The following is a 10,413-nucleotide window of genomic DNA, read 5'->3' as shown; positions in this document are numbered from 1 at the left end:
CTCTCTCTCTCTCTCTCTCTCTCTCTCTCTCTCTCTCTCTCTCTCTCTCTCTCTCCTCACTACCATGTAAAAGGAATCAACTAGACAAAAACTTGATCAATTTAATACTATGGTAATGATACCAGCAATTGAAGGGGGTGGGAAACCAGTAAGTTTCTTTCTACTCAAATTCCATCTCATTTTTATTTTCTCTTAATTTTTTTTCTGAATCCCAAGTTCCAAAACCTGTCCCCTATTATGCAGTGCAAACGAGAACAGATGGGGAAAAGTTATGTTGGAAAGGGCTTTGGAGGGCCACAGAGAAGAGAAATATGACTACTCAATGTGTCACACACCAACTTGCAGCTGCCACCAGCCCTTCCCCACACGAGCTGCGTATGGAACCAGCCCGTGGAGCTCAGAAGGCGCAGGCGTACTGCAGGAAGGGAGTGCAATTAGAGAACATTCGCTGCGCTTGTGCTGCCTTGAAAATATGAATAAAGAGCGGTGTGGCAGCTCAGCCAACAAAAGAGAAATAAATCCCAAGGCTAGCCTGGAAAATGCTTAGCTGCACCCCACGCTATCCCAAATGGGAACTGGTAATCGGTGCTATGCAGCCTGTCTATATCAAAGAAATGCCTCTGCGTGTCTCTACATGGCCACTCAGGTCTCTCTGTGTCTAGGACTTGTTCTCAAAAGGTCATACTGGCTCACATGCACGTGGAGCCCTCCTATAAGTATTGTTCCATATTCACAGAGTTCTCTAATGAGTTCTCCAAATATTTCAATCTCTGCCAGGCACAAGCTGAAAGGCCACCAGGCAGGTCCCCCAACTTCTCTGAACTTCTGATCCCCCATATGTAATGCAGAGGTTGCTTACCTTCTTATAGGCTTTAGATATTTGGAGTATTGTATGCAAATCACTGACATGTATATTGCTCAGTTTATGGCAAATGTTATCCCCGAGATGACCAGAAAGCACTGAAATGTTCTCTTTTCTTAATCTAATGTAAAATGCTAAGAATATATTCCTAGCCATATGTGTATATATATGTATATGTTTATGCATATATGTATATATTCATGACTACAAATCTCTAAAAATTTATGCTAGGAGTAATTACAAGGTTAACATAGTTTAAGGTACTAGAGTGTCTATGGCGAAGCACACATTTAACATGTATCATCTCTGGCTCAATCCACAGCAACTGCTTCAAAAAAAAAAGTGGTGGTGGTGGGGTTCATGTAGTTTAAATGATTTGATTCATGAGTGATGCAGGCCACAGAGATGGCATCTCTGAAGAAACCCTAATGTTGCAAACAGTCAGGCAATCGACTCCAGCAGGGACCTCCTTTGAAACTGCACCTCTCAGTGTAGAGTGAGTGTACAAATATTTGGTGTCACTTTGATGAAGAGACGATTTTTTTTTAACTGGAGCACTTAAAATGCAGTTAGTTACCCAAGCCTGCCTCAGAGTATATTTTCAGCATATCTAGAGTAGAGCTGGGATCCACAGTTAAGTTAAAAATGATTTGGCCAGCAAGATGGCTGAGCCGGTAGAAGTGGCTGCCATCAAGCCTGACAACCTGAGTTCAATCCTCAGAACCCACTGGGTGGGAAGAGAGAATTGGCTTCTGCAAGTTGTTCTCTACACATGTGTGCACATGCCCCCAATAAATAAATAAATGTAGTTTTAGACTGTTGAGGGATGACGAAATGACTCAGCAGGCAAGGCACTTGCTTTACAGGCATGGTGAGCAGAGTTTGACCCCAAAGCCTTGTGTAAAGGTAGAAGGGGAGAAGCACCTCCAAGTTCATAAGTTGCCTTTTGACCTCCACAGTCATGCCATGACACGCTCCCACCTCATTAATAATAAATAAAAATTTAAATTATTACTTAAAACATTTTTTAAAAATAAAAAAAGGTGATTCTTTTCTTCTTCTTTTATTTTGGAGGGGAGGCTGCTGGTGATCATGGTTTTGCTATGTAGCCCAGGCTGGCCTCTAACTAGCAACTCTCCTGTTCCAGCTTGAGGAATATTAGGATTACAGGCATGCACAGTGACACCCAGCTTGATGGGCGACTATTAAGCCATTGATGTGTGATTGCTGCTTTCTTTAGGAATGGAATGAAAAATATTCTAATGATGCCTGGATTTTCTACCTTCCTTTCACCACATTCAACCAGGCCTGCTGATGTAGCAGTGGCCAGAGAGAAAAGGGATGGAGTCTGGCAGGTGGCACTTCTGTTCCCTACAAGCTCTGTTCTGTTGTTTTGCAGCAGTTAGTTGGGATGGGATTATAAGCCACCTCCTAGTCCACAGGAAACATTAGCTTCATTACACTTTGTCCAAAGAATATGGCCGTGCATCCTGGTATGCCCAGCATGGTTATTAATAATGTTCCTTTCTCTCCCCATGTGCCCCAGCATGGATGGTAAAAGTTACATCATTATTCTAGGCCTGGATGACACTTGATTAACACACACAGGATGTGAATGGGGATTGGCAGAAGATTTTAAGATGTGCTGTGTTAGTGCAGGGAAATTAAGTCCAAATACCGCTGGCAACAACCAGAAGTCGCTCTGGGCTAAAGTAACATAAGAATGATCAGAGAAAATTATACCCTTTCAATGTACTCATAAATTGAAATCAAGAATTCAGGGCATGGAAACCCTGGGAAATAAAGACTGATGGGTGTCTTATTGCTCTGTTAGCACTAACAACAATAACAGCAGCAAAACGCATGATCTTGGCACCTACATAATCAGTTTCCTTATTTTTACCACTGCCTGTCATCTTGGGAAAGCTATTCCAAATCTTTGACTCTCACCTTACTCGTAGGTAAGACTAGCTGATAGTTCACAACTGTAATCTCTGTGACCAAGACACTAAGGCAGGAAGATCATAGGTTCAAGGCCAACCTGAGTTATATACCATCCCATAGCAAAACCTTGTCTTAAAACCAAATTAATGCTGCTTCTTTTTAGTCATAGGGAGTTGAAATATAAATACATGGGGCTTAGTACAGCGACTACATATATGTGAATGGTACTCTTGACTGTCCCTTCCATGGTAGCCAATCTGCAGCAGGTATGCTAGATACGCCAAGGTCATATGAGCTTATGATGACACTGTTGAAGTGGGAAAGATTCTGTCTGTCTGTCTGTCTGTCTGTCTGTCTGTCTGTCTTGTTCTCTCCCTCTTTCTCTCTGGATTCTGGGTCTAAAGCCTCCCCCCCTCCACTACCACCCTGGGCCCAGGCTGTCTCCTGTATCTCAGAAAACTCAAACTCTTTTGTGAATGGAAAAGAAGATAGTTGAGACCTAAAGAGGTAAGAAAAGATAAGACTGATCAGGAAGGGCATAATTATAATATTGGGCGATAAACCTGGAAGAGGAAAGGAGAAGAAAGGGAGGGGGGAAGGAAGAGAGGAAGAGTTAAACAAGATGTCAAGCTATGCTCTCTAGTTTTGGCGAAACCTGTTTGAGACCTCATGGTTTCCCTAAAGGTCTTGCTAGTGTTCTGAGGTGGAGGAAGGGAAGTCCTAAGGAAAGAACAGTGTTGTTCATGTAACTGCTGCTTCTCAGCATCCAGACTGCTGTTTGGGTGGGCGGGATGGAGAAATACTATTCTGTTAAAGCGAGGCACTTTGAAGAGGAGACAAACACAATCTGGTAGTATTACAGAGGCAGTATTCACCCTGATGACTCACTCCCTGGCTCCCACACAGCGGAGACAAGAAGTAACACCAGTGACCTTGAAGATGCTGGCCAAGTATACAGAAGCCTCCGGGCTCAATGTTTTAAATGAGTGTGTGTGTGTGTGTGTGTGTGTGTGTGTGTGTGTGTATGTGTGTGTATGTGTGTGTATGTGTGTGCATGTGTGCGCGCACGGGAGCGCACAGTGGCAGGGACCAGCAAAGAAGTAGAGGAAGACATGTTAGAATACGAATGCACAGTGAACAATTCTTAATAGCCAGCACAAAATCCTATTAATATGGAAACAGCTAACTCAATTGAGTGACAGGTACAAGGAATTTACCATTAGGAGCAGGTCTCTTCTCAGAGCACTGAGAAGGCAGTTGGGTGTGGAAACATTTGAAATAATCCTTAGCTAAGAGGTAAATATGGAAGCAGTCCCTTTACCTGAGTGCACGTCTCTTCAAACATTTCCATCCATCGGTACTTCGTGAGTACACTTTGCTGAACCCAACTGTTTCCTTGTTCCAAGCCACATGCAGATCTGTGTTCAGAGTCCTACAGGCAAACTTCAAGCAGATGTAGTCACCAGACCTTTGACAGCATGCAATAGAAAGCAGACAGTAATAGAAGGGCATGCCAGAACCTGCAGATGTGCAGGCAGTTGTACAATGGCCAACAGACATGGCCTTAAACCAGCTGGTCCCCATGTGCTACTAAAACCTTTTAGACGTGGAGTCCAGCCAGCTTTAGGTTGATAGGGATAACTAATTCTTAGAGTTGTACATGAAAACCTCAAAGAGAAGCAAAAAGCCAACTAGGAGGTCATTTGGAAGCTGATTCAGGAGAAGCCAGACGAGGATGGGATTAGAATGGCTGCCAAGAGCAGGAGAAAGGTAGACTGGAGACCCCTAGGCTCATGCAGTCTGTTCCCCACATAAGCGTCCAAAGCTTTCATAGCTGTGTATTTGGTTGGATTTGTCCCTGGGTGTTCTTTTTCCTTATTGAAAGTGCTTGTTTTTATGGATACATGTTATACTTATTGCAAGTAAGGTGTGGTTTGCCTAGAATACACGGCTATAATTAAAACCAACACACAAACAAAAGGACTCCAAGGATCTTTCCTCCTCACTCAGAACCATGTAAGGAAGAAAGAGACTTTATTACAAGAAAATTCTCATTCTGCAGTGGCTGAGAACTGGCAAATAGCAGCTGCTCACACTCTGCTGCCACTGGGGCTTGCCCTGCAGTCATTCGGCTTCATTGTCCCCTCTCTCACCTGCTGTGGGTGCAGCTCACAAGGACACCCGGCATAGCTGTCATGTAGCCATGAGGTCACATTTAACCTATCTTAAACCCAGTCCCAACTCCTCAAAATACTAAGATTGGCTTGGTTCGTGCCAGGAGCCCACCTCTCAAAAAGTTAACTGGAGCCATGGACCCCGTTGTGCTAACTCCTGTCACAACAATGCTTGGGTGTGTGGGCAGGGGGCAGTTTAGGAAGTTTTGTCTAAGATGGGCAGAGGTGGTGCATGCCTTTAATCCCAGCACTCAGGACACAGAGGCAGGCAGATCTCTGTGAGTTGGAGGCCAGCCTGGTCTACAAGAGCTAGTTCCAGGACAGCCTCCAAAGCCACAAAGAAACCCTGCCTTGAAACCCCCACCCCCCAAAAATTTTGTCTGTCAAGGTGATTTTGGTGACAAGTAACAAAGAACACCCCTACACACACACACACACACACACACACACACACACACACACACACACATACACACACACACACACACACACACACACAGAGAGAAGAGAGAGAGAGAGAGAGAGAGAGAGAGAGAGAGAGAGAGAGAGAGAGAGAGAGAGATGCCTGAAATTTTATGAGTCTGAAATTCAGGCTAAACCCACATTGACCACACTGGTGTGTGCCAAGCCAAGTGCCCTGTAATATGCTAGGGGTGTTTGTGTGAATGAAGCGGATGATACTCACTGCCTTCATGAGGTTTATATCCTATACTGGTGAATTCAGTTACTCAGAAACATTAAAATAACCCCATTGAGGTGGAGAGGTGGCTTGACACTGTTAAGAGCCCTCAGTCTCCTCCACTGGTCCTGAGTTCATTTCCCAGCATGTATACTGGGTGGCTCACAACTGCCTCTAACTCATCTCTGGGGCACCTTACACATTATTTAGCTATAACTAGGAAACTGATGAAGACTGTTTTAGTGATTCATCTAAGGTTGTACAAGCTCTAAACAAAAGAAACTTTAAAAAAGCTTTTAAAATATTTTTTAGTTATGTATATAAGTGTGTGCCTGAATGAGTTTGTGTGTAACACATAGATCCAGGTGCCTACAGAGCCTGGAAGAGGATGTTAGATTTCCTGGAACTAGAGATACAGGCAGTTGTGAGCCATTTGATTGTGTATATTGGGAACTAAAATAAGGTCCTCTGTAGGATCAGTATGTGCTCTTGGCTCTTCCCTGAGCTGTCACTCCAGCCCTTGGGGGAAAATATTTTTCAGATTGGGTCGTATGTGGCATGGGCTGACCTCAAACTTACTAAATACCTCAAATTTACTAAATACCTAAATAGCTGAGGATAACCTTGAGCTGTTGGTCTTCCTGCCTCCACCTCCTAAGTGCTAGGATTGGTCATGCAGTACCACACTGATCAGAATAAAGCAGTCTTGCAACTAGACTCATCATATAGGTCAGACTGGCCTTGAACTCACAATAGTCTTGCCTCGACTTCTCAAGTGCTGAGATTACAGGTATGAGTCACAGCACCTTGACTTTTGAACCTAGGCTTTTAATTACTATGAAGTACTGCTTGTAGCCCTGGGCCTTAGAAAAAGGCCCTGATTTCCTAAAAGCACATGAGCCCCCCCCCCAAAAAAAAAAAAGAAAGAAAAGAAAAAAGAAAAAGAAAAGAAAAGAAAGGCCTATAGGTCTGTGATCTAGGAAGACATGAGGATGGTTTGTTTTTCAGTCAGATATAACTCTAAACACTGGAATTGATGAAGTTGTTAACAAAACAAAACAAACAAACAAAACCCCCAACCCCTTTTCTTTCCTGTGTATTCATGTGCAGTATGCATGCACATGATATGTGTTGGCAAGTGTGTAGGTGTATGTGTATATTAGGGTACAAATGCATGTGTGTACACACGTGTGGCCCTGGGTTGAGGATTAGCAGTCTTCCTTGATCACACTCCACTTTATTCTTTGAGGCAGGGTCTCTTAGTTGAACCCACAGCTTTCAGATTAACTAGTCAGTTTGTTCCAAAGATGGCCTGTCTGCCCTTCTGAGCACTGGAATACTGGAATTACAGGTGAGCCTTCATGCCCACCAAGTATTTACATGAGTCCTGGGGATTTGAATTTTAATCCTCATGCTTGTATAACAAGCGCCAAGCCATCTCGAGCCTGCAAACCACTCTATTTACAGTCTAGTTAGTAGCAGTCCCTGAGACCATTACTAAGACACCAGAACAGACTGATGGTGACTCACAGGGAGTTGAGGTGACTGTAAATCTTATGTCTTGCCTTCTATTTTCAAAGGGACCTGGAGGTCATTGAAGGGTGATCAGCTGTGGATGACTTCCTAAGCTGCAGAGACAGTTTGATGTGGCTGAAAGCATACTAAAACTGGATGGCAGATACTCTTGGTAGCAATCACTATAATGTAATAGACAGAAGTCCCTAAGGCATTTTGGAATATCATTTTGACAGTGGTTGAGGAAAATTGTCTTAATCTGCCTTCAGACAGGAAATGTGCTGTTCAGTCTTTGGCTGCAGCTGTGGCGTTAGGTGATGACTTCAGAGAGGAACCTGGGGGCTACTGGCAAGAAAAGGCACAAATTCACACAGGATGTAGATAAACTTTAATAATATAGAAGGAAGAGGAGGAATCATAACTTCCATGAAATAAAATTAGAATAATGTCTTACATTGAGAAAACAGTGATAAATCTTTACACGAAAAGACAAGGAACAAAGTTGATACACAAGGACTTCAATTGTGTTCGAAATGTTTTGTTTTGTATTCTGTGTAGTGAATACACAAGGGTGATATTATTTTCTATGACTCATTATTGTTTTGTTTTTTGAAGCAGGATCTCAAACTTGTGATCCTCCCGGACCAGCCTTCTGAGTGCTGGTATTACCACAAGTTTTCTATGTCTGCCCCCAGCTGAAATATTTCATTTACAAAATCAGACCAAACATTTTTTTTATCATTTTGTCTTTCAGGAATCTAGTTTGTAACTTGATTCTTTGTTATAAGTGAGTGAGGATGTGGAGAAAGGATCCGAGTTCTGGTATCTTCTTCTGACTAGAAGAAAGCACAAGATCTCAGGTCCCTGGCCTCCTGCCCTCTTTGCTGTCATGGGAATGTCTCCCCCACCCCACCCTCACACTCCTGTTCCTCTGCTTGTTTGCCAGTCTTTCCTTTCCATTTGGGAACTCAGTTGCATCCTACAATTTGCCATCGCCTGGGTAGCACTGTGGAGTGAGTGTAGGAGACATTCAATATCCACTAGTGTATGTCATTGTTCCCAAGTCAACTTTGCTTTTCAAAAACACAATATGTTATTAAACAAAATCTCTCCTCTGTTCTCAATAACAGACTAGAGGTTGTGTTTTTTTTTTTTCCAATGTATATTCAAGAAAATAGTGTATATACTCAGGCCACTCAGAGGCTAATCACCTGCTAGGTTGCTAGGAGTAGATAGGGTGGACCCCACCCCATACCACTTCTGCAAGCACATAATGGTGACATTTTGCACTAAAAAAACCCACTAACTTCTCTTCTGTTGTACTTTTGCTGTTATTCAAAAACAGCCAAATGGGTGTTATTGAAATCCGGTCCCAAAAAAAGGTTGAAATTGCTCCCCAGCTGGGCCTGAGACCCTGTGTGCCAAATTTCAGCCTAAAGAGAATTCTTATATTTGAGTCACTGTGAGCAGCTGAAAATGCGAGGTTTGGGGTGGAAATGCTAACAGACTTGTAACTATCACTTTGCAAACCGTGTGATTATAACACAATGCAAACCTCCTCTGGAGCAACGCTCTGGCAAAAGCAACAGAAACAAGACGTCTGGGCCCTGAAGTTCTGCCTTTACAAGCTTTTGCTGGGCTAGCAGCAGGCAGGGAGGCCAGGCTGTGACACTGCCATCATTGTCATGATTGCTCAAGGGAGGTTCCCTTGGTGAAATCCCATGAAGTAACAGCTAAGCGTACAGCTCATTCCTTTACAGGGCTCCTTGGAATGGGGGCTCATGGTCACCCTTGCTTGTTCTGGAAGTGTTATTGCCAACACAGTGCATGATTCCAACCAGACATGGATTGTTTGCCACCTCTAGTCCCATTGGCTTAGTCACACTTGCTCCCATTCCAACTTGGCAGAGATGCCTGCACTGCTTGGCCACTTGCTTCTATCATCTGGCATTTAAATGTAGGCTGAATCTCTCAGTAACATTCAGGGCCACAAAGATGTTTTGGTTCCAGGCTTCAAACACGTGTTCCAGGCATGTAGGTAGAGATTCTACAGGCATGAATGGAACCCTGTCCCATGGTGGAGATACCAGAGCTTCATGGAGGCAGCTCCCCAGGGCACTGTTTCCAGAAAAGTGTCTCACCACTCTTTCCTTAACACTCAGCCCCTCTCATTGGGTCAAGATGAAAAAGCAAAACTCCAAAGGTTTGGGCTAATCTCTACTACTTTGCAGCCAGCCTTGGTTAAGCCAAGGAACCATACCTAATTTCCATTTCCTTATCTACAAAATAGAAATAGTACCTTTCTCTTTTCCACATATAAAAACCACACAATGTGAAAATATGTTGTAAATATGCAATGTACTGTGAACATGTTATAAACCATGGTTTCATGTTCAAGAGATTACCAGAAACATGTCATCTGGTTTAAGACCACAATCAAGCTGGGCATGGTGATGCATCTTTTGATTCTAGTACTGGGGAGCCGGAGTCAGACAAAACTCTATGAGTCACAGGACAGCATGGGCTAAATTAGTGAGTCCCAGGCCAGCCAGGATTACATAATGAGACCCTGTGGTGGTTTAAATGGGATACTACACTAACAGACTCAGGCACTTGAACACTTGGTCCCCACTTGTTGGTGGTGTATGGAAAGGTGCAGCCTTGCTGTAGGAAGTACCTTAATAGGGGAGGGCTTTGGGACTGGTAACTGTGAAAGACACATGGTGAATGAAGACAGGCTCTCTGACTTTAAGGAGAATAGCACCAAACACAAGTACCTTGGAAATGGGGTGAGAGGTTCTAGAGACAGGTCACTTGTGGAGAGGAGCCTTGAAGACTAGAGAAAGGGCAACTTCATACATACACAGTGTGTATGAGAGATGCTGTTGTCTCTATCTAGTCTTTCTTTCAGGTGTTTTAGTTTGTTTGGGAGTGACTTAGCAAAATACTTCTGACTGGGAAATTTATAAGCAGCATGCAGATAGATCTTAAAGTTTTAATGGCTAGGAATCCTAGGGTCAAGAACCCAGCAAATTTGATGCTTGGGCAGAGCTTGCTGTCTGCTTCATAAAATGGTACCCTCTAGCTGTGTTCTCACATGGTAGAGGTGGCAGCTGAGTACCCTCTGCCTTCTTTAGTAACAAGAACAAATTCTATCTATGAGGGTAAAGACCTCATAACCAAATCATCTTTCAAAGCACACACATCTTCACACTATCATGTTAGGATCAGGATTCAAT

Source organism: Cricetulus griseus, chromosome 6, assembly GCF_003668045.3.
Source record: "Cricetulus griseus strain 17A/GY chromosome 6, alternate assembly CriGri-PICRH-1.0, whole genome shotgun sequence".
Taxonomy (NCBI): domain Eukaryota; kingdom Metazoa; phylum Chordata; class Mammalia; order Rodentia; family Cricetidae; genus Cricetulus; species Cricetulus griseus.
Note: the sequence above shows the minus strand (reverse complement) of the source record.